We start from the raw sequence: 24,224 nt of genomic DNA on the forward strand, positions 1-24,224 counted from the left end.
CGTAGCTATTTATTATTAGCATTATTCTTCCGACGTCTGATTTCTTTTTAATTATAGGAAATGCGTTCTTCTAAGGTACATAAACTTTTGGGATTGACTTATAGCCAATACATCCTTAAGAAATGTTCGATATTTTCGATCGTTGTCAATCGATAATACGGATTTGGAGTTTCATTATGCAAAACGGGAAGCATTTATCTTTGATTTGGTACTGTACGTCACGAATCTCGTTTCGCTAAATCGTTAAATCGTATCGCCGATAATAAAGACGTTGTCCGATAAACGGTGAAGGCGGGACGAGGCGGGCCGGGGCAAGGTAAATGGAATTAAGGCGCAATCTTTATAGTCGCTGGTTCACTACGGGGCCAGCGGGTACTCAATCGAATTTCAGGGGGTTCCCCTCGCTTGTAACGATGTTACCCGATCGTAGAATTGGCAGCAATCAGAGTGCTTTAATGACGTTAACGAGGCTATTAGATAACCGGGGCCTTCGTTCCGTTGAAAAACTCCCTTTGTGATCGTCTCATCTGATAAGCAGATGTGCTCGCTCGAGCGAATTGCAAGTCGGGGTTGAACGAAATACAATTTATTATCATCCCATAAAACCACGATTACTGCCTTCGATGCATTTTCAAACAATGGCTACTAATATATTTCTGTAATAATAATATCGCAAGTAGGAACTGTTATGGTTAAAGAGGAAGATATTGTTGTCGAAATCGATCAAACGAAGCGGTACCAGTGTAACGACTGACACCGGCTAGGTTCCGTAGTTTAATAGGCAATTATCGAAGCATCGTTCTCTTTGTGGATGCGACCAATGACAGTGTACGGTTGTACGTAATAAAGGGGTGTCGAGGTCCGTGGCGACGCGGCCGCAGGAAATCGTCGATCACCATAAAATCCTCCCCTAACAGTCATTAGCGACTAGCAATTGCTTCGAGGAATTACGAGCGCACCGCAACCGTTTACGTCTTACGTGGAAAATGTCCGGAACGGTGGAGTGGTTACCTAATTGAGACCCATGCGACTGTAGATGTACTCGGGACTCTGCCGAGACCTCAACCGGACCGGAAGAGGCAGGGGGAAAAATGGAAAATAGGAAACGTTAAAAAAGAGAGTACGCTGTGTCGCGATTAAGCAATTAAGTCGCGGAACTGCTTTATCCTCGAGCAATTCGAGCTATTTCACCCCCATCCACTTGATTCTCTCTCTCTCACCTCTTTTTTTGTACCGCGCGCAACTTTCCCGCGAATAATTTCAATAAAACGGAACGGAACGGCACGAAAATAACCCGACAGCCGCGAAATTCGCGGAGGATGGCCGGGGGAAACCAATAAATCGCAGGAACGCGCGCGTGCTCGCTCCCGCCCCCCGAGAAAATATTTTATTTTCGTGCGAGATCGGTACCAGGCATTTTTCGGCCTGCTGCTCGCAAACAACTTTCGTGATACGCATTGGTGGCGTGGACTCATCGAAATTGTGTGCCGTTGACGCGGAACACGTAGCCCGCTCGGCAAACGTTCATTTATTAGCGTACTCCACGCTTCGTTTTTCCTATTCGTTTGATTTCACCCCTTCGACACCTTCGCGATGGTCCTATAACTCATTTCGATTCGTGTTACGTACGCGTGATTGTCAATCGGATAAATTATATCGTACGTTGCCCTCCTTTATAAAAAAAATGTATAAAAAGAAATTTGTATGGAGTGCTCGCATAAAATGGAAAGAAACTCCGTTAAGAAAAGCGAGGACCCGCGCCTTCAACGCTAAAATATCGGCTTGGCTCTACTTGACGGAATGACATTCATCGACGCGGAAAGGTAATATCTCCCGAAGAAGATTGTTCTGTTTTCATACGAGAGGGGAACCATCATCGTCGAACGGGTGGAGGCAGGCGATGGCGGATAAAGCGCTTTTCGCCCGTAAGTCGTTCAACTCCGTCTAGAATCGCCTAGGGATCGAGAGTCGATCGCGCAGGCTGCCGACAATCGCCGGCAAAAGCGACGTTCCACCGCCTTTGAACGAAATTTCATTCGTTCGTTTTGCCATCGAGGGAGAACGAAAGAAAGAGAGGCGTAATATCTCGTTTAAAGGCGTCGACGTTTCCACGTGTTCGTCGAGGTCCTCGTTAAAGCGAAACAATGGGCATTCGGATTACATCCAATTCATTTATCACGGGTCTCTCCCGGCTACCGACCGAGCAAGGAGAAAAAACAATGGAAAACCCGACGACCCTTCTGTCGACTATCGCGCCGAATGCGCTACTGCACGCTTGCCAAGATATTAATCCGTTGGTTAACTCGTGCTGATGCATGTACGTCCCGTTTTTTAATGAACGTATTCTGTCCGCTTAATTAACGTTGCGAAATTACACCGCCACCGGCCTCCTTACTTGACAAATATCGACTCGCAAATCAATTACAACGGGGACGCTGCTTCTTTGAAACGAAACTTATAATAATCTACAGGTGTTCTCCGTGAAATACTCCTGTTCCTATTAATGCGAAAACTCGCGCTGTTAGCTGAACGTGCCACTCCTGATAACCGACGAATTAGCGTATGCAATTAGTCAAGGGTATGTGCCAAAAACCTTGGCGAGCTCGTGCCAGACTCCGGGGACGAAACTTCGCGACGACTTGGGGCGTAAATCAAAGACGGCGCACGCAGTTTTAGTGCGACACCCGGTAGAAACCGTGGCCCCCTCGTTGCGGATTGCGTTGTGAATTAATATCCCCATCTTCTGGCTCGCCTTTGCGCGACCCCTTTCAGAGGCACACGAGCGTGCGCTACTATTTTGCGTGCACGGAACCAAACCCTCTCGACCCTTCCTCCGTCTCCGTTCTAGCGGCAGTTCGCCCCTTCCTGTCTCCGCGACGGTGAACTTCGATTTATGACTCAGCGCCGGGTGCGTCGATGCATCTTGATACTTCTCTCTAACATCCACTCTTCGTGTGCGAACACAGGTCATAAATGTATTCGGTGAAAAGTTGCGTGACTTGTCCTCGATTAATTCTTGACCGTGCCCAATGTTCAAAATATTTTTACCCCGATATTGGAATTCTATTCGAGGGAACATTTACAAGGAATCTGTTGCTGACGAATCTGTCACGACAAGAATTTCGAAACTACCACCGCAACGAAACATCTCCATAGCTGAAACCGGAACAGATGACAGGTTGGAAAACACGAGGCCGCGGAGTTCCCACCCGAAGTTAATCCGTCTAATTTCACGTTCTATCGCCCGACGCCGAGAGCTAGTAAGTCAGATATTATCCGTCGAGTTTCGCCTTTCGCGTGGGTTAACGTTAACTCTCGACAACGAACGGGAACGCGTATCCTTCCTCTTTCGTTCGGCGAGCAAACGACCGAAGGAGACAGATAGATTCTGCTAATTCGAAATTCGGAGGCCAACGGACAGGCGATACCGCGAATTCCGGGAGTCCCCAGGATTTAGCGTGCGGCACGGGAGTTGCGGCGCGGGTGCCGCGTTTTCGATGCTCGTCTAAACCGCGCGCGGGGCCACGGCCCGCGGTTAAGTGGTTTAGAACATTGCGATCGGCAGCTCGACGCGCCTTCAACGCTAAAATATCGGCTTGGCTCTACTTGACGGAATGACATTCATCGACGCGGAAAGGTAATATCTCCCGAAGAAGATTGTTCTGTTTTCATACGAGAGGGGAACCATCATCGTCGAACGGGTGGAGGCAGGCGATGGCGGATAAAGCGCTTTTCGCCCGTAAGTCGTTCAACTCCGTCTAGAATCGCCTAGGGATCGAGAGTCGATCGCGCAGGCTGCCGACAATCGCCGGCAAAAGCGACGTTCCACCGCCTTTGAACGAAATTTCATTCGTTCGTTTTGCCATCGAGGGAGAACGAAAGAAAGAGAGGCGTAATATCTCGTTTAAAGGCGTCGACGTTTCCACGTGTTCGTCGAGGTCCTCGTTAAAGCGAAACAATGGGCATTCGGATTACATCCAATTCATTTATCACGGGTCTCTCCCGGCTACCGACCGAGCAAGGAGAAAAAACAATGGAAAACCCGACGACCCTTCTGTCGACTATCGCGCCGAATGCGCTACTGCACGCTTGCCAAGATATTAATCCGTTGGTTAACTCGTGCTGATGCATGTACGTCCCGTTTTTTAATGAACGTATTCTGTCCGCTTAATTAACGTTGCGAAATTACACCGCCACCGGCCTCCTTACTTGACAAATATCGACTCGCAAATCAATTACAACGGGGACGCTGCTTCTTTGAAACGAAACTTATAATAATCTACAGGTGTTCTCCGTGAAATACTCCTGTTCCTATTAATGCGAAAACTCGCGCTGTTAGCTGAACGTGCCACTCCTGATAACCGACGAATTAGCGTATGCAATTAGTCAAGGGTATGTGCCAAAAACCTTGGCGAGCTCGTGCCAGACTCCGGGGACGAAACTTCGCGACGACTTGGGGCGTAAATCAAAGACGGCGCACGCAGTTTTAGTGCGACACCCGGTAGAAACCGTGGCCCCCTCGTTGCGGATTGCGTTGTGAATTAATATCCCCATCTTCTGGCTCGCCTTTGCGCGACCCCTTTCAGAGGCACACGAGCGTGCGCTACTATTTTGCGTGCACGGAACCAAACCCTCTCGACCCTTCCTCCGTCTCCGTTCTAGCGGCAGTTCGCCCCTTCCTGTCTCCGCGACGGTGAACTTCGATTTATGACTCAGCGCCGGGTGCGTCGATGCATCTTGATACTTCTCTCTAACATCCACTCTTCGTGTGCGAACACAGGTCATAAATGTATTCGGTGAAAAGTTGCGTGACTTGTCCTCGATTAATTCTTGACCGTGCCCAATGTTCAAAATATTTTTACCCCGATATTGGAATTCTATTCGAGGGAACATTTACAAGGAATCTGTTGCTGACGAATCTGTCACGACAAGAATTTCGAAACTACCACCGCAACGAAACATCTCCATAGCTGAAACCGGAACAGATGACAGGTTGGAAAACACGAGGCCGCGGAGTTCCCACCCGAAGTTAATCCGTCTAATTTCACGTTCTATCGCCCGACGCCGAGAGCTAGTAAGTCAGATATTATCCGTCGAGTTTCGCCTTTCGCGTGGGTTAACGTTAACTCTCGACAACGAACGGGAACGCGTATCCTTCCTCTTTCGTTCGGCGAGCAAACGACCGAAGGAGACAGATAGATTCTGCTAATTCGAAATTCGGAGGCCAACGGACAGGCGATACCGCGAATTCCGGGAGTCCCCAGGATTTAGCGTGCGGCACGGGAGTTGCGGCGCGGGTGCCGCGTTTTCGATGCTCGTCTAAACCGCGCGCGGGGCCACGGCCCGCGGTTAAGTGGTTTAGAACATTGCGATCGGCAGCTCGGACAATCCTGGAAACGGTTTCCAAGAGGAGACGCACGGTTTGCCCGTGCCACCGTATGAGTTCGCCGATTAATTTGACAACATACGCCCGCTGTCTCTCGGAACTTTGCAAATGGCTCGTGCCCGTGATTTACATGACGGGCGTATACGGTCTATCGATCTACCGCGCTAAAAACAAGGACACTCGAATTAATCGAAACTGCAAACTGTATTTACGTAAACGCAAATAAATTGCAGTTTTCATAGATAGTTGTTGCACAGTATCAAACCGGGTGTACTCATTGAAGTAACAGTGAGGTACGCTCTCGAAAACAGAAAGGAGAGGCGTTTTCTCTTTATTGTTCGGCGAACGATCGCAGGGTCTGCGTATAATAGGCGATAGAGAAAATATGGTTACAATACGCGGCGGGGGATAATAAGCGGTCGCCGTGCGCTTCCATAAAGTGAACGTAAGAGGATATTCGTTTACCGACGCGTCTATTAAAACGGGCTCTCGAGTGGTCCGGCGAGTGGCGAAGAACGTCGGGACCAGAGGCTGTCAGCTCCAATAGAGGCTGCCATTAAAACTGATAGAAAGAGGGCCGGCACTCGTACCGCGGCACGGCTTTATTATTCCTAACGACTGCTTAGGAGACTCGCCGCCGCGATATTCCCAATAACGTCGCGCCGTTAACGTTCAACGAGGCAGCGTGTCGGTCATTCGTTTAAGATCTATCACTGTTTTTAAATCAATAAAACGACGTTCTCGCGCGAACTGATCTTTACCACGCAAAGTGCAGGGAGTAAGTAAGTAATGGTTAATTTCTCCCGCGAAGGAGACGTACGTATCCATGACGACGCGATGACAGCGTCTTCCCGTTGGCGGCGATGACATCAAAGAGCTCGTCGAGAATTAGTGTCCGAGTCGAAGGAGAAATCGAACGGGCGGGAGAGAAGCGAGGCTTGCGAGCAAGAACGGGCACCGTGAAAGACAAGGAGAACAGAGGGAGGGAGACAAAGAAGGTTCGAGGGATAGACGGCATCCCTTGAGCTATTGATCAACGACCAGCTACCGACAACACGCCCTCTTAATTAAACCCTCTGGGAATTCGAGACCGACCGACCGCCTCCCGCCTGTGCTCGTAAGTAAAAGGACGTTTGCGAAACAAGAGGGGAGAAGAAGCAAACCCTGTGACCGCGTCAACTTTTGTCCCACCACCCCAGGACATCTACCCGATACAATTCTACTACCCTCGGGCTGAGGTCACTGTTTCCTCGGATCTTATTGCCGCAGACGCGTGGGCTAGATCATTCCATGACTTTTATTTTACAAAACTACATCGTCGATGTTAAAATATAAAAATCATAAATTAAATGCTGCGCTCACTGGACCGATAATTCATCGTTAAACAGCATTCTCTCCTCTTGTTCTCTAACAGTGCGTCAAACTTTATAAACTTCTTCCCCGAGGAAAGCGCGATAAGGATTTTTTAATAAATCTTGGAATGGTTTTATCGAGACATACAAGTTTATCGCAGTAGTCTGTCCAAGAACTTCGACTTCTTCCTGATAATATTTAAGTCTAGGAGGGCGAAAGGAAATTAGCAGCGAACTCTCCGTACTCAGCCTGACGACTGAATGTAATATTAACGAGCGCGTTGCACCGAATTAAAGCTACCTCTTCTCTCCACCCTTAATCATTCCAGTCGAACGTCTTCCCGCTCGCGAATTTCTATTCCTCTCACTCGAAAACTCCCTTTTCTATCCGTTCAGAAGTTTCGTTCTCGATAACCCCAGGACGAGATTGTGGTTTCCAGAGAGGGCTGATTATTGCTCGATAGACCCTGGCTCTCTATAATTCATGCTTAGTCGACCATGACTGAAGATAACGCTACTGTTAACATTTTATTGTATGTACGAATCAATCACTGAAAAGATTTATTAGGATTACTCCCGACGTGGAGTAAAGGATGATTTTTTTTACCAACTGTAAAATTTAACGTTAAACATCTTCTACTTCGATGAGTGAAGTAAAGCAGCAGTCGCCATTTGAAATTTGAAAGGGTTGCCAGGATTCAGAGTATGAGGATTGCTCGAATGGTTGGTTCGTCAAGTAATTAGCAACGCCGACAGAGGGAAGAGTTTATTAGCGTGGAAAGCGGGCGGGTAAATATTCTCGCGCGATTCCAAGGGGCGAGAGTGGTTTCTACGTCAGCTATTGCTCGCGAAACAGCGTGTTGCGTCGTGAAATTCCGGTAAACGTTACCGGAAACGCGGGGCAATTACGTGCTCCGTCGAGATAAGCTCGCGCGTAATCGACTAACGATTTTTCGCTCGCTGGGCTACTTGCACCTCCGTTTCGTCGAACACGCGTTCCTTTTGATTAATAGTTAATTGAGTTCGAAAAGAGAGAATAGTGGAACGGGCGGAGGCTGATCGGATTATTGGATCGGACTGCAAGCTGGATTCTTCCAGCTTTTCGGTGTAAACTGTGTGTTTTCGTCCAACCGGTGCTCTTTGTCCGCGTTACGACTAGCGTTGTAAGGGATTCGTGGGATTAGCCTTGATCGAATTACGAGACAATTGGCGAATATGCTCCAACATTCTCGGTTATCTACGTGACACGCTAGTCACAAGCGCGAAACTATGAATCATAAATATTTTACTGAAAGATTACATTTGACGGATTATTTTATAGTTACAACAATATTTGCATCAACTTCTTAACGAGAAGGAAAAGTTTTTTATGTAATAATGATACAAATTGAAACGTTATCACGAGTAACGTGCAAGAGTAATAGTCGCGGCGCGGACAGTCTAATTCACTTTTTCTTTCGACCGGTATGAAATTATTACGCGTTCCACGAAGTCTGATATGCAAGTAAGATGAATCATGCAATTACCGGAGACTCTTTGTTCGGACCAGCGGCTTTCTCTCTGTTTCCACAGTGAGATATTCTATTATGCAGATCGTGGCAAGAACGGCGTTTAAAGAAGACTACAAGGCACTTGTTGCCTGCGAAATTCTTTCCCCGTCTAAGTGACACTTTAAGAACTCGATGAAAATTCATCTTCGCGATAAATCGATTACTTGACGTGCGAACGATTGAATAATCACATACGGCGATTAGCAATATGTGTTCTTACCGCAAATAAAGTTTCAACAGCTTTCGCCACGGTTATTGCTGGCATTGATCACTTTTTCCCATCGAATAGTGCTGCGAAAAACTATACGTTCTCACCCGTTTAGACCACTTCAAACATTCATACCGTAAGTTTAGAGACCCGAACCGGATCCAGCACGCTCGAGGGTTCTGTAAACAGTCCCGAGGCTCGATGGAAGCGAGACTGTCCATCGAAGGATCGGCAAGGATCAAGTTTGCGCGAAGGGGTAACAGGGCGGGAATTCACGAAGGGCGAAATAGAGACGAAAGAAAATATTCGCGGTCTCCCGTTTATCTCTAACGTCAAATCTAAAATGAGCTCTCCGCGAAAACATGCGCTTAATTCCGATAGAAGTTTATTCGGGAACGGGAAGAAACGCACGATTCGTGAATAAGTACTCGGACAGAGAAGTTTCAAGCTGCTCGACTAACCTTTTCACCCCATCGTGCAGCGGTTGGTTGTCGTTTCCGCTCGGCGTGGAGTCGTCCTCAGGGCATGCAGCAGTCTGTAACACAGAAAGAGAGCAACGTGAAAAAACGATCAACTCCCTGATTCACACGTGTCGCCGGACGTGGCGCGGCCAGCTTCAACGGTCGGTAGACCCGGTTCCCGGTGCTGAAAAGTTGACCGTGCGCGTAATTAAACGAGAGGACGCGGAAGCTCGCAAACGTTCCGGCCGCGAAAGGGTAAATTTCGTAAAAGTTCGTTTACCCCGAGCCGGGATCGAGGAGTAATCTCGAATGAATTTTACATGAATCCGTTCCAGCCAAGTTAATAGCAGTAAAAAGAACTTTGCCGGTCGGCCGGCTCGTTAAAAGAAAACGCGAGCCGCGCCACGAAACCATCCCCTTTGTTCCCGTCCCCCGCTTCGGCTCGCCCGGCGCTTCGATTTTATTTCGTGTCCTCCGGTTTAACCCGAGCGCCGAGGGTGGAAACCCTTCTCCACTCTGCCCCGTGACGCTCTCGAGAACCATCCCACGGCACGTTCAATGCCGCCGCGAAGGGAGCAAATAAAAAGGATTTCCAAGTTGCCGCCAGGTAAAAGTTCCTTCTAACCCTCGCTTCCGTTTCCACCCCTCGTTCCACCCTATCTCGGGGACTCGATGAAAGAATGGTAAATTCCAGTCCTCCCAGCCAGATATCGATCTGCTCTGGCTTCGTTATCGGTCGCGTTTATACACAGCTCGCGATAAGAGAGAAGGAATAGCAGGGTGGCGTTTTGTGACGACAGGTGCTGAACTTCCGCCCAGTGTTTACTTTCGAAACGACCCTCTTTCTCTCTTTACCATCTCTCTGAGCGGAACGAAGTTCTCGATTGACCATTGAACGGCGGCATGAAAATTGAGTCTCGAACTGAAATTTGATTATTCACAGAGGCTCTCGACACTTGTGAAAATAAAATGACGCGATAAACGACTCGCCCCTATTGGCATAAACTTGGAAAGAAATAATTAATGCGAGAAAACTCGCATGCAACGGCGGCACGGCGAACGAAACCAGTCCGGAACAGTTTCAGATCGCTTTGTTCAAAGCCAGCCGGCCGAAAGGGACGCTTCCGGCCGAGAACGCGCGGTTAAATTTTAATTATGCAATTTCGGGTTGAAACGCGCGCTGCGAGGGTCGGTATTCGCTGGGGGAAAAATGCCGCTCGAACAGAATGAATAGCCGAAAGAGATAGAGAAACGCCCGTTTTTCCAATTGCGAATTTCGGGAGGCTTAGCCAGTGGAAGTTCGAGACGACGACGCCAGGGAAGCTCGTTCGAAAGTTGTCTCATGAATTCGACCGGGTTCAATTCCGAACGCGGCGCCTAAATATTTCATGCCAACGAAAACCCGTGAGTATCGAGCGACTACGAATAGTGTCTATTTTATTATGCCTGGCAATCCCGACGATTCTCACGGATGCCTATGTCTTCCGCGAATCAGCAACGAGTACATACTTGTTGCTGAGGGAATTAGAACGAACGAGCTGCTTCTTCGGCAGTCGAATGAAAAGAAAGCGTCTTATGCTCACGTTGAAAAATTTCTAAATTTAATTATTTAAAAAAGCACCTCGGTATTTAACGAAGCTGATTCACTTTACATTTTAAAAGCTGTTTACAAATTGCACGGCAATTTTATATTTCAGTGGCGGGATAACAACAATAGGTTGAAGTAGGATAATAACTCAATTATTTTACACGCCGGACAGATCGCCGCGGGAGAAAAAAAGACACCTGGCTATCCTTGAAACATTTAATTGCGAAAAGCACAAACGAGATTAACAATTACGGGCGGGGTCGCAAATTGTAAAAGTAATTAGATGCATATCGCATTGTTAGCTCGTGCCTCGTTAAAGTTAACAAAAAATAGAACGGCGGGGAAGAAACTGGAGAACGTTGAAACGTGTGTGAGGTTTCGCATGAAGTGCGTAGAGTGAATGCAATTAAATGAATCCCATTATAAACTAAAAAGTAACCCCTTCGCGCGATTTAACACCGGTGAATCTTGGTAATTGCGTGACGTTCGGAAAAACGATTTCCCAAGGCCGCCCTGCATACCGATTAATTGTTCTCAATACGTTTTACATGTACGGAGAAATTTGTGGCGTTCGATGGGAGACGAAAAAACGAAAGGAAAGTCACAGCGATCGATCGTTACTCTCCCTAACGAAATATTGTCGACTCAACTGAAATAGAGAACAACGAATAATTTCGTAATCTTCCATGTATAAATACCGCAGACACGAACTAAACGCAAGACAATCGCAGAGTTTAATCACCCGGAACGGCTCCGTACATCAACTTCATAATCCTCGGGCAAACACGTTCCGGAATCGCGAGGGTAAATCGAGCGAAAGGGGCCAGCCACACCAGGAACATCTTTCGTTGGGGAATTGGGGGCTGGAAAAAAGGAATCGTTCTAACGGGTAGACGAGCGTTATTCACAGTCGAACTAATCCGGAGAAACAGGGCCACGCGGGTCGATACCTCGATATTTAGAGTTATTGTCCGGTCGCGGGAGCTTCCGTGCGCCTTTATTGGACGTCTTTGTTTGACCCGAGCAAACAACGTAGCGAGAAAATGTTTCGCGCGACGCGTGATAATTGCTGTCATTACCGACTGTCCCCCGAGGAGGTACGGGGAGGGGGGTTGGGTGGATTCGCGGGGAACGGGCTGGGCGAGACACGATAGCAGAAATCGAGGTTACAAGACATATCTGGAGCATTGGATTCGATTGGAAACTTATCGTGGAATACTGTATGCACTTTCATAAATGAGGAGCTCAGGAACAGTGGTATGGATTTCTGGGAGACCGAGTTTCAACTTGATTGGATCTCGTCGTGCAAAAAAATGTGCAATCAAATTATTCAATATTTCCAATCGTGTATCACTTTGCATATTCATTAATACCTCCCCCATACGCTACGGCCGGTAGATTGGAATTCGTGCAGAATTAGAATTTAACGATTAAGGTTATAAATCTGGGATTCGCGAGACAATGCGAGTAATTCAAGATCGAGGATGTACATGAGTATCTCGTATATCTTGGATATACGTCAGGAGCAATTGTGATTTCTAGAGTGGCTTTACATATTGCACGTCGTATAAAATAGTAGCAATATGTCTTCAAATCCAGCGGTTCTTGCTGAATGCTCAAACTGCGAATGGTACGCCGGATTTGGATCGGCGAGCGAAATACTCGAAGCCCTCGAAAGCGTAGAGAATTCGTATCCGATCCGAAATTTGGCAGATACGAGAATCCAGGAAACGTGATCGACAAAGGGGAACACAGGTCTTTTATCGATCGGACGTTTGAATTTTCTACGCAATTACCAGAGCCCATTGCGGTTAAATAGGAGAAAGAGAGAAGAGGAGAGAGAGAGAGAGAGAGAGGGAGAGTCGAGAACGGAAGGGTGGTTAGTTTAAGAGTGAAACCAATAACGCAAAAGCCTTCGTTCTGCTAAAAATCAAAAGAGATTCTCGACTAGTAGTGGCGTGGGCGGAGTGGAAATTGAGAAAAAATATCTGCTCGTTTCGAGCTTCGAGTTCGTTCCGCTTCTGTTATTTCCGTCGAGGCGAGGGCCCAGAAAGAGAAAAAGAAATATCCGACAGACGAGAGAGCCCAGAGGTAATAGGGTTGGTCACTCGGTATTACAAACGTAATTTATTTTACTTCACCCGCGATCTTTATCACAACGTCGGGTTTATTTAAACGACCAATAAAAAGAATAGGGTATCCTACGTTCTACCAATTGAAATTCCGACGGGAAGAACTGTCCCTTCGACCCCCGTTACGTTGTTTGCGGAACGTGCGCGACCACCAAATATCACACCCATTGAACGTTGGTACCGCGTGGCCAGAGAGACTATTCCCGGTGATCGTTGTCTAATTATAGCCTGGACCGGTCTAATCGCAATAACGTCGCGATTAGTCACGACCACTGCTCCATTCTGGTCCAACGATAATCGCCCCTTTGACCGACGTCCAATTATTATGACCAACTACGTCAGTGTAACGGTCTCGCTACTATCTATCTCCGGGGACGGGTCATCATGTATCTTACTAACGTTTTGCAATTATACACCACGAACTCTATCGCACTTTCTGATAAAAACAAAGGACGTAATAGTAGAAACGAACGCGCCTGACCAACGCGTGGGTCGTACTACTTGCGAGCGGCACGAACGCAGTCCGATCATAATCGCTCTGTTTCTACCGGCGTCAAAGAGTGATTTATGGCAGAGACCAGCGGCGTAAACTCGTTAATCACGCCGGTTTACGCGAGCGATTAATTTCCATAGGCTTACGGTAGAAAAGGAAGCTGTCTTCGGTAGTCGAGAAGAAAATTGCTCGCCCTTTCGGCGCGTGGCGAGGAAACATTACGTTAATAGGCCAGATAAAGACGTCTATCGCCGGATGACCAACGTGCATCGCGTGACCGAGAATGCACACGCGTGTTCTACGAACGCGCCACGTAACCCGAGTCCCCTTTCTGCTATTTTCTTCCTCCTGTCGCGTACACGTGCAAAGACGACGCAAATCCCTCGAGTCGACTGTTTTTAATATCTCTTTAATGATCGATGCGACGCGCCGATACCGCTCGGTGCTCTCAGAAAAGAACCATCGCACCGTGCGTGGCAACGACGACAAAAGCAGTGTCGAGCATGCAAAAGAGGCGCGCGGATGAAGAAGAGAAAAGAAGTATGAACGAGTGTCGGAGATTAAACCAGCAGTCGGGGAAAAACCGTACGGGAGGGAAGTCGCGGTAGCGTTATCGTTTCGAATGTCGTTTCCGCATCGATTTTCGAGAGAGGAACGGTAGCCCGCATCCGCAGCGCGGCCAGACACGCTTTCAAACAAGTCGGAGCGGGACGGTTTTTCGAAGCGATCGCATTGAATCTCGGTTGGCCGGTGTACGCGCCGACCAAGTATCCGATGGGAGAAAATTCCCTATTTACCGGCAAATAGCCAATAGCGAAGGCCAATATTAGCACATGGTAAATATCGCTACCGCTCCCAGCCGTGAAAAGTCTTGATCCCCGTTCGACCCCTCCGCCCTCCGTGCCCGCGCTCTCCCACACCCATTTGACTAGCCGCGCTACGCTGGAAAATTTCTCGTTTGCTGGCTACCGGTATGCATCCGGATCGAAACAGTGGCAGCGTGCATCCTCTGTTTTATGGAACAGTTAGTTCGTCAAACAGGACAGTAACTTCCTATTTACTTCAGTAGTTTATTTAAAACTTTCTATTTCAAAGAGGATTCGCAATTCGGATAAAAAAGGGGTTTGCTGTAAAAGGGAGCTGAAGATTGTACTAGCATGCGAAGTGAAAGTTATTTTTATCAAAAATTACTCAAGTATTACTGAACTGTAGTCGATTTTTTCGGGACAAATTTGGGTAACGCTAGGTAACGTAAATCGTAATAAGATAACACGGGAGGGAGTATCGAGGAGATAAAACTGGATGAATTCATCGTCCATTGACACGAAAACGACCTCACTTAAGGCGACCCGAGGGCAGATGGAATCTGCCCAAGGGGGTTACACGAAATACCGACCAGCCTCGTCAGAATTCACCGAAGAAAGGCATCGATCTCCTTTCCTCCACTTTCACACTCTCCGCCTATCCGTCGACTGCTTTATGTCGAGCTTCCAGTCATGCAAGCGAGATTATCCGCAATAGTTCACCAAAGGCGGGGGAGGAATGGCACCGATAACATTCAGAACCGTGAGAGATAAGGTAATGTCGGTGATGGTTCGTCGGATCGGCTAATAGCCCGTAAGAATCGGGTTAAAATTACATTATTTTCAAATTATTCTGATATGAAATTGTCAGTGAAATTATGTAAAGGTACCAGTGAGGTACGGGTCGTGACATCGGGGGCGCAAGTTACGTGATTGTCGGCATCGAACGCGTGACCACGTGGGTCCGTGTCTTCATTTTTCAGTCACGTCGGCACGTTCGATAAAAGCACGATAGTCACGCGATTCTAATTTTGTATAATCCTATTTTATTCCTACGCCCCTCGAGTTCTAAAACAAATTTATCGGCAACGGGGAAGAATTCAAATCGTGGTCAAATAACGGCGAGAGATCCGAACGGTGATATAAGCGAAATCGCATTACGCGTTATCATAATTATTAACGTTGTCTTGTCGATAATGTACAGATAGCGGAACACACGGACGTTTCTTTCAATAATCGATAACCTATTAACGTTCTAGGAACATTAATTACCTCCCCCGTGCGTGATCAGCACACACCATGAGTGTAATCTACGATCTACCAATAATGTAGCAGCATGTCCAATGTCATTTATTCATACAGGATTTATTGTAACGTAATATACGCCATTTGTTGGAGCCTGTAATGAAACCACACTGCAACGTGCGGACAACCAATATGTGACCCTATCAGTGTTTCACGTCCGAACGTTAGAAGATCGTTTGCCAATTTTTTAACATGTATTCTACATCTTCCAGTTTCTGTATCAATTAGATATAGTGCTCTGCAAAAGATAGACCACAGATGAACTGGTATTCGCAAGTCAATACCGATGATCTTGAGTAATTAGAACGGATGACGCGTCTTGCAGTGTAATGATTATTATCGATGTCGCGTACCAGGAGAGAATCGTCGAATAAAACTGTGTTTACCCGCAAAATCCCGCTTTAAAACTCTTAACTATCGAATTTTGGAAACTCGAATAAAAGTCGACCGAATTACGACGCGGCGACGCACGGCGGCGCGCGAACTCCCGCGGCCACCTCGCAATATTCCGTGTTATGAAACGAACTACGTGCGAACGATCAATCTCAATTTAGGAGGAATCGCGCGGCGCGAGGAGAGCAAAATTTCTACGTTGTCACTCGACGCTGATGGCACACGCGCGTACGCGTCTACCGATACATTCGCGAATTTGGTACGCGCGCAAATTTGTCACAGATACCTAATAAAAGCTCTCTGCAAAAGAGGAAGTTCACCTCGCGCCGCTCTGATTCAATATTCCCCCGTTTTTCCGCTGGCAACTTGTTATCACGACGAATACAGGAGTACCGGGGCCGTATCGATTGATCGAGCGATCGCGTGAATCAGCGACAGTGACAAATTGCCCCGAGATACGCGATCTGAATCATCGCGGAGGATATATCCGGAAGCTTATTACGGATCATTACTCGCGACGAGTTCCACGAAAAAATTCTATTACGGTTCGCCGCGAGCTTATCAAACCTTTCGGAAAAAGGATGACGACTACGACGAGGCGTGACGCCTCTGGCTTCCGTTTTCCGGCGAGATCTCACAGACACCAATGCGCGATCGCATCAATGAGCCGGATTCCAGCCCTCGCCACTTTCCTAAAGGCGAAGGCTACAAGAGATGGGGAGAGGGCCGGGGGTAAATGGTCTCCATTGTACTTTTAAACGCCCTCTGACTTCAACGCCCACCCTCGCGACGACGACATTCAGCCCGAGCCTGTGTCGCCCGACCACCTTTGGTCCTTTGCGATTATTCAGAGATGACAAACGACTGCCCCATCCTGCGCTACCTGCGACGACTCGATTTCTCGCGCGACAACCACCCGCGCAACTTTTAACCGACTATTCCTTATTTTTGTTCGCCAGAAGATAAATTGGTCGAGTGGCAAGTTGAGACGGTGAAAGGCAAAAAGATGGAAACCGATGTTTTAGCAGACTGGCGACAAGAGGCATCGATGATCAACGTATCTGTCAGGCTTCGCTTATCGTCGACCGGTATCGGAGCTTCCACGGGGGTTAAATAAAATTAGGAAGAAATATGTTTACTATGTAAATTAGGTAAAATATCGTAAAGCGAGATCCTATATGAACGGCATAAAGTACGGAAATAGCGTGAAGCAGGTTGCGTACACCCCGTTTCGTAGACGTTAGTGCAGCGATTCCCTTATCTCGACCGAGCACGAACGAAAGCACGTGTAAGCATAGTCGTAGCCGGCTTGCTCATTTTTCCCACCGAAAACCGCTCCATTTCCATCGAGAGTAACTCACGTAGGTACGTTGTACTCGCGATGAGAGGAGAGAAGAGAGTCACGAAAATTTCCGACGAGCTGCGACACCGAGATAACCTGTCGATCGATATCGAGGCGAGCGCTCGGATAACGCGACCTTAAACACACGCTAGCAATTTTCTCTTGAAACCGATTTTACCGTCCTAAGCCACCTGGCCAGAGATACGATCCGCCGCGCCTACTTAATTGTTACGTTTCATCGCCAAGCTCGCCCTTTTCCCGATGCTCGCTCGCATTATCATGAATTAGAGATACTGCCCTGTGATCAGCGTTTTCACGATAAAATTCGTAAAACAGTTTAAATTTAAATTTTTCATAATACACAGCTAAGATTCTAATCACTTCATAGCTCGAGTAATTTATTTTTTTATTTGTCTAATCTCGCTAGAGTCTTACAAGCTCGATTCGGAGTTTGTAACGGGAATAGTGGCGGCTTCGGACTGTATTAGGAGCTCGGGGGATCGCTTAACGCCTGCTTGGATAAAGTTCCGAGCGAAATAGGGGCACAAGCGTGGCTGTTAGCGCCAAATTGGAACGTTTGCGAAGCCGAGGCTGGTGTATTAACATTGATGAGAACTGTGTAATTGAACGTGTATTCAGGGGAATGTTGCGAGGGTCGAGAAGTTTAATGTAACGATCTGTAAATTTATCGCCTAGAATTTCAACTATTGAAACTGCAAGGTCAATGTATTTCGAACCAGCCTTCCCTTGATAGCTCGATGTTTCATAAAGAAAATGAGCATTTACGTTGAATTAGACATTCTTTGACAAAAGTTTAATCATTCGAAGCTGAAATCTCTTAAGCATGTTCTTGCCCGGACAAAGCGCTATCTGCGACCGCGTCTCATTTCGTTCCTCCTTTTCACCGAGGTTGTACTCGTATTTTTCTATATACACGTATACGCGGCCTTCTCGTACAGGCGCATTTTTCTATATACAGCCACGGGGCAAAGTAGAATGGCCGACAATAGAAGCGGGGGTCGATGGACGAAAGAAAGGCGGGCAAGTAGGAAGAGGAATGACGGGGTAAAGCGTCTGCGGATCCTGGGCAACGCGTTTTATTTCCACTTCCACCGACGGATTCATACACGTACGTAGTTTCCAGTCCGACCATCGTTTTACCGAGGACCCGGACTGAAAGAAAAGCTCTAAATTGCAACGACGGCCCCTCTCTCCTGCTCTCGCGTAATCGGCAGATAGAATCAGCGAACGAGGAGTGACGATCGACCGGCGTTGATTTCGTCAGGGCTGATGGAACTCCTGAGAAAAAACCCGGCAGGGAATTCATCTTGGAGAACGTTCCCAAACCTTGCGCCAAGCAAAGGATTCGAATTCCATTTCAGCGAACGCGACCCGGTTTCAGAGAAATCGAGGGAAAATTGTGTACGCGTTTACTTTTCAAGCAATCCTCCTAGCAAAATTAGTTTTTCATCGTTAGAGCGACGAACGTCGTTGTATGAAGTGACTTCGAGGTTACACGAGGGGGTAGACGAGACGGAGACCGAGTTTTTTGCACGAACGACGATGGGCGTAGCCCGGTGTCGTAAAGGAGTCGGCGGCGAAGTGACAAATTACTCGAGTTTATCCGCAAACCCTCTTTTTAAGGGGCGGCGGCCCGCGTACTACCCCTTGCGGTCCCACGGAATTCCTTTCCGTCCATCCATCATAAAGCTGCGGCGACAATGCTTACAACGTCCTTCCGCCTGCGAGCTCGAGGATCGTTTTGTCCTGCCCGCCCAAAAGTTTAAGAACGCGCGAACGATCGCTCCCCTTGCCCGATGCTTCTAGTCGAAAACCAACCGGCAGATTGCGTCCTCCTTTCCGGTCTCTACGGTGCTCCGGGGAGATTAAATTCAAGAGTAACCGGAGAGATTTATAAGCTTTCTCGAGTGTTCTTGGGCGACTCAGAAATTGTCAGAGTACCATGACCGAGATAAAGGATAAGCAATATCGAAAAGTTCGATGCACGACATTTCTAATAATTCCAACTCTCCAGATCCATTTGTATCGTATCTATTTCGAAATCTCGATTTTGGTAACTAGGGATTATATTCGATGTTACATGGACAATGGGTTGCGGGTCAGCTAGGTTAACCCGTGTACCGAGTTCATCTCCCGCAAACGAGTTCGAAACTCCATCGATCGGGTCCGGCATCGATAACAATCGAAAGATGTCCGGAGAAAATCGGAGGGTTGTTTGTCGCGCGGGCCGATCGATACCGGCGTCTATCGTTGTAGTACCTACGCGAGTTTAATGCCGTGCAGTTTAAGGGAAACTGAAGTTTTGTAAAGTTCCCAGGCGTCACGTGCAGTGGTTTACGGTGATCTACGGCCGAGGCAAAAGTTCGCTACGATCGTGTGACACGATTACTCTCCAGACGGAGTTTCCACTCCTGAAGGCAGCGTTATCAGGATAGTCGAACGATAAGAGGGAGCGTATTAAAATGTCGCGATTATCGATGATCCTAAATGCTGCGATACCAAAATTTCCTTACTGGTAATATAACTCAAGGATCGTCGATTAACAACGACGGAAGGCCATACTCGACGTCATCTCGAAAACTATCGACTAACTCGTTCGGATTTAATACTTTCCTCCAATTTTTCCTGATAATCTTCCGGACCGTCATCGAACCTTCTCCTTGGCGTCATCCCTTACCTATCCTGCTCTTTCCGAGGTCGGGTAGCGGTAACTCGTGTTATCGGACGCTTTTATCCCCTTCTTTCGCTCGGAGTTAACCCCGCGGTAACGAGGTCCGGCGACTACCTTCCGCACTCTCGAGATTAATTACGGGGTATCGAAGTAATTGAGGGCGAAGTGGTCCGGGCAAAGTCGCGTTCCATTGTCCGAGACCCCTCGTGGCGCCTACCCCCTGCCCGGCCATTCATTTCTAACGAGTTGGCAACGTTATCGGTTTAGAGCGGACAGTACCACGCCGCGCTGTGTCCACTGAGACGTAATACCGATACCATCCGACTCTATCCCCAACCCGGAGGATCCCCTGTTCTACAGCGAAAACCTCTGTTTTGTATCTCAATTTCCCATTACGACACCGAAGAGTAATTTTAATTGATTGAAACTGAGTATCGAATTAAAACAATTAAAAACAATGAATGATAAAACGCTGTGGGAAATTCGATAGGTTCTAACTGAAATTATTTCCCCAAGTTGATCCGAGAAACGATGTAATTTCAAGTTTGATAAGAGAATAATTCCTCCGGTGATTCTCAGCTTACATCATCGTTCGAGCCGGGTGAATCGGCGTTTGTCAGCCGCTTTGAAGCGTGGAGATTTCCAATCCGCGGAAGATCCCGCGGAACGAGTTCTCGAAACGTAGGGAGAAGACGATATAAGGGCGGGGATTTCCGAGCATTTCCCATGCTGCGGAAAATCTGCAATATGGTGCCGCTCGTAAAATAGACTTCCAACTTATCTACTTGTGTTAGCCATCCCCTTTCGATATTTTCGTGTAATAAAGGGAACGGAAGAAACTTTCGAAACAGACGATAACGCTGCATCGGGATTTCCACTGTTTATTCCCCGGACGCAGAGGGAACGCCTATAGACAGATCGAGCCACGTGAAACTGAACGGTACATGAGACGATCTTCCACTTATGGACAAATTATTCTGATCGTAAAACGAGTAAAATCGTAGCGACTTTTTATTGAAATTTGAATATTTATCCAAATCGTAAGTTTATCTAAAATCTCGTCAACCCTTTCCAGGGTTCATTCTCACTCGTCCCTTGAGGGCTGGCCAAGCGCCAGGGAACGGCAATATTGTAGCAGCAGGCGACCGGGGGAATCCGGCTTGCTCGCTGGCATTCGACCCACGCGGGGAACCTCGTATGCACACGGTTCGCAACGTATAACACACGTTGCTTGTACCATGGTGTCTTACTTACTAAGCACTGGGTTGGCGACCGCCGACCGACACCGCTGTGCCGGCCTGATTTATAACCGGCGACCTAATATACTGTTTTAAAGGCGACGCTGTCGTAAGAGGAATCTCGATGGATGTCGGGGGAAGCGCATCGTCCATGCAGCCGCTTCCGTTGCTCGCGAGGAGGATGCTACCCGCAGGAAGTCGTTATCGGTTGGCTACCATGGCGCATTAATGCACACGCACACGGTTACGAGTTGGTCGGCCTCTTTTCAACCAGCGGCCACCTGAACGCTCTCGGACGCCATAAAGATGATGTATGCGCGCGGCACCGGCCAACCGTGCATATTTAAATCGTTCACGAGCTCGTTAACGACCGAGTTGGAATGCACTCCATCGTCCCTTGAAAAATATCTAAGACCGAACGTTCAAGGCGCGAACGCTCCCGATTTATTATTATAATTCACGATAGAATTCTACAGTGGAAGTACCCGTGTTTGTCTTTTAAGGGTAAACACCACGCTAATAGATCCTGGCGTTACGTCTACGCGTCGCCAGAACAAGTCGAAGACGAAGAAGAAGAAGAAGAAGAAGAAGAAGAAAAGGAAGAAGGAGTAGGGGGCGAGCGGATTTGTCGTTTATCGAGTTTCCGCGTTTCTTGTCTCGCGAAAACTTTTCGATTCAATTCGCCGAGACGGAATATCGATTTCCTATCGCGGCCCCGAGACTTTAGAAAATAGCGTCGCCCTTATGTACACAAGAAATCCCTTCGATTTAAGATTTCGCGCAAACAAAGAGCGCCTCCCTTCTATAAACCGGCATCCCGAATATATTTCTCCTGGAAATTCAAAAAGTTGCGAACCGATGCGATGGCGCGGCAGGCGGCCGGGCCGAGCGGCGCGGCGCCACACCGGGAACAATATCGATTCTACTCTGTCGAGCACGAGCATCGGGAGTTCGGCCTGTGAACTCTTTTATAGGTTCGCGTGCCCGCTTGGGAATATTAAAAACCATTTCGCTCGTTCGTCCAAACGCCCTGACCTAGCCGAGAGACAGTTTCATCGTGTTTTTTCCCCTTTTATTGCGAACCGGTGAGGAGGACTCGCAATCCGATCGAATCGGCCGAATTGAAACGAGAATTCCCATATCTTTCCCGGTCGCCCGTTTTAATCGATTAACCAGTCCGATGGCTGTTTCGCGTTTAAACAATGCAGTGGTTGTACACCGTACGGTCAAAGCTTTCGTTTATGGCCAGAGTTTACAAATTCTGATCGAAAATTCATTGCAATTTTTTGATAGATCCTTAGTCAACGATGTCGGCAGGTGAAATTAGCGTCGTGTAGCGTTTCGCGACGGGAAAACAACGCGAAGGAGCGAACAATGGGAAGAGTTGTTACAACAAACAGTATCGCCCGCGAGAGGGGTAGAACGGTCTGTGATGAATTGCGGCGGGTAATGGGATTAAGGCAGATGGCGTCCATTAAGCAATGTGGTTTTAGTCTAATATGATTTCCGTGTTCATACGAGGCCGGCCCGTTTTGGCATCGGCGCAGATTGCCGCGTACTGGCCACTACTTGTCCACGATAATATGATTTATCTCATCGAGTGTCTCTCCTCGTACCAGGCCGCCCGAGAGGTCCCCACCTTGGTAAATATCGGCAACCGGTCGATTGAATAAATCATTGACAATCGCACCAGAAAGTGTCGTAAATGATACTATAGAAAAAAAAATCACTATCCACGAATTCACTTAAGCGACAGTCATTGGATTTTATATTCGTTTTCAATAAAATAATTTCACCGAGAAAAGAATTTGAAAAGCCATGATCTACCGATGAGGATAATTTCTGGCATTGTTCACTATCAAACACGTGACGAATCGGTATGATCGACAGGCGAGGGTGACTCATTTAAAGACGCGAAACTCCACTCAGCAGTAAATACGACGCATTTAGAAACGTTATTATGCTGGCTGGAGGTAATCCGGGTCACTTCCGTCGAAATCTCGTTACCCGTTTCCAATTGAGAAATTTAATCAGATCCGCTGGCACAACCAGAGGTAACCGCCGACTCGATCAACCTTCTCTTTGCTACGAATAATTCCTGCTAATCAATTTTGTTTCGGAGTTTCCTCCTCAAAGCGATCCCGTGTTTCTGACTCTGCGGGTTTTTTTTTCGGGCGTACGCCAAACAACGTTTAAACCACCGTTCCACGGTGAATCGAGGCAGGCCGAGTGTGAAAAACATTATATGTATGTATGTATGTATGTATGCCGGACGAAAAATACGAATGCCGAAACGAAATCTCTCTTGTTCGGAAATTTCGGAATAATGGTTGGCCAGACGGTGAAAAGGGGGTTGGAAAGTGCGGGCGATACGACACCGGACGGGGTGGTCGGTGACGAAACGAATTGCAATTGGCTTTTGGTGGAATCGAAACGGGCCGGTCACAGTTGCGGCGCACCGTGAGTAATGTCGGTTTGATTTAAACTTTTTCGATAAATGAAATTTCTGTCTACGCGCTAGCGGCGACGATTGATGAGCGCGTCCGTTTCACCGGCCCTTCATTACCACCGATTGTTTATTTGCGATAATTGTCATCTATCAACGTTACCGAGAAGCCAGCCGGATCAGTTCCGATTACAACCAGAGCCAACGTTCTGTACAAAAATATTTTTCCGCCGAATGTTAAGTACCATCGATGAGGATAAACGAGGGAAAAATGTGAACAGCGTTTAATCAAACGTTCCGGGGATTCTCGGCGAGCTCGGAAAAGTTCGCGAGCCAAAATACAAAGCGTGGCAGATGAGCCGCGGCGGAAAAACAATTCGAGCAAGTTGCAGGGGAACACGAGGACCAGTTTTGCTATTCATTTTGCCCGGGCTCGCATCGGTCCAGGCAAAAGTGGAAGAGACGCAGCACAAAAGGGAATAGGTAATGATGCACTTAAAGGGCTGCGCACGTGATTCAAAGAGCGACTAAATGTGCTGCGACGGTAATAAATACAGAGAATTATAAACTAGTCACATTCGATTTTTAATCGTATTCATGCTATACGTTCCATTAATAAATAAACTACTATATCAATAATCGTACTACCTATTGTATCAACCATTATAGCATTGTATCGATGATCGTGAATGAACAGTGTATCCAGTATCGTATAAATCTATTGTTGCAACTTATTGATCCTCTATAAAGTAAAGCAATACTTATGGCGGGCGGTGTACGTGGGGCTGAATAATACATCTCGTGTAACGAAATCATTTTTCACCGGACTAATGCA

General features: G+C 47.4%; 1 protein-coding gene across 1 annotated transcript in view; it reads right to left on the reverse strand.

Annotated features, from left to right (window-relative positions):
* The window catches only part of sfl (N-deacetylase and N-sulfotransferase sfl), a 179,553-nt gene that overhangs the window by 146,714 nt on the left and 8,615 nt on the right, over positions 1-24,224 (reverse strand). The window contains exon 3 of the mRNA XM_018021039.2: positions 8,958-9,031. The gene's annotated coding sequence lies outside the window, so the exon portion shown is untranslated. The remainder of the gene's footprint in view (positions 1-8,957; positions 9,032-24,224) is intronic.

This window comes from Ceratina calcarata, unplaced genomic scaffold (genome assembly GCF_001652005.2).
Source record: "Ceratina calcarata isolate Rehan_Ccalc_2016 unplaced genomic scaffold, ASM165200v1 scaffold25, whole genome shotgun sequence".
In the NCBI taxonomy this organism is placed as follows: domain Eukaryota; kingdom Metazoa; phylum Arthropoda; class Insecta; order Hymenoptera; family Apidae; genus Ceratina; species Ceratina calcarata.